We start from the raw sequence: 1,121 nt of genomic DNA, 5'->3' as shown, positions 1-1,121 counted from the left end.
ACTGTGTTTTTCTGCAGCAGATCTCAGGAACAATTTACCAAAACCGTAACAGAGGCAAAGATTGAGATTTCTATTTCCTTCAGTGCATCGTAGAGTAAAACCTGCTGGAAACAATCTTTTAGAGCCAATGTGTGAATACAGTATGTCGACTGTGTCAAGAAGCTTCTGGACACATGATCTGGAGATCCAGGAACAAAAATCTGGACATAAAGTAGTTTTTCATTTCAGTAAACCAACCTTAAAACAGTGAATCTTGTGTTGCAGTGAAACAGTAAAGTGTCTTCAGGTGAGTGAGGCGACTGTCCTCCATCAGGTGGTTCATGGTGTCTTCTGATGAATCTGTTCACCAGCGTTACGTCTGCTGGTCAGTGAAGTTTGTGTTGTTCTCCTGGCCGATGGCCTCAACACAGATTTACATACTTCATGTTGCCTACAGCTAGTTAAAGGTCACGAGTTGTTCTTTAACTTGATCCAGACTGTGACACGAGTCAAATCAGGAATAAAGAAATGTGAAGCGCTGACGTAGTGAGAGGAGGAGGAGGAGGAGGTCGCTGAGACATCCTGAAGTCTGTAAACTGTAAAGCCGTCTGGTTCTACCTGAGGTGAACGTTGCATTAATGTTATATTAATGTTGCATCCCAGCTGACAGCGTGACACGAGGACTTAGAACAGATGGTTGCATTAAAAACAAAGTGTGCTGCAGTAAAACTAATGAGAGCTGCTGTGGTGGTCAGTTACCAAAATAAAAGTCTTGGTTTAAATGTAATACGGGTCAGAACTGAACTGTTCTCTGACACACAGATGAACATCAGGAAGTATTGTATAACAGAACAGCTCCAAGTTCTAACACGGTGCCATGAATGCTCAGCAAGCCGCTGACAGATCAGGTAGAAGCATTTAATAAAACAGCTTCTGTTTCCTCATAAAGAAAAGAAAAGAAAAGAAAAGCCGAAGCCGTCCAAGGTTTTCATGAACAAACGATAAAAGCATTGGTTACACCTGAGAAAGTGGCTCCAAATATCAGAGACAATAACAAGCAGTCCTGCACTAATATATATATATTCTAATCCAGGTGAATTCTACAGGAAGTCTGAAATAAAACTCCACATGTGAAGGCTGGC

The sequence above is a fragment of the Stegastes partitus genome, unplaced genomic scaffold (assembly GCF_000690725.1).
Source record: "Stegastes partitus isolate 25-593 unplaced genomic scaffold, Stegastes_partitus-1.0.2 Scaffold14, whole genome shotgun sequence".
NCBI classification, from domain to species: domain Eukaryota; kingdom Metazoa; phylum Chordata; class Actinopteri; family Pomacentridae; genus Stegastes; species Stegastes partitus.
The sequence above is the reverse complement of the archived record's forward strand: the minus strand, read 5'-3'. Positions refer to the sequence as shown.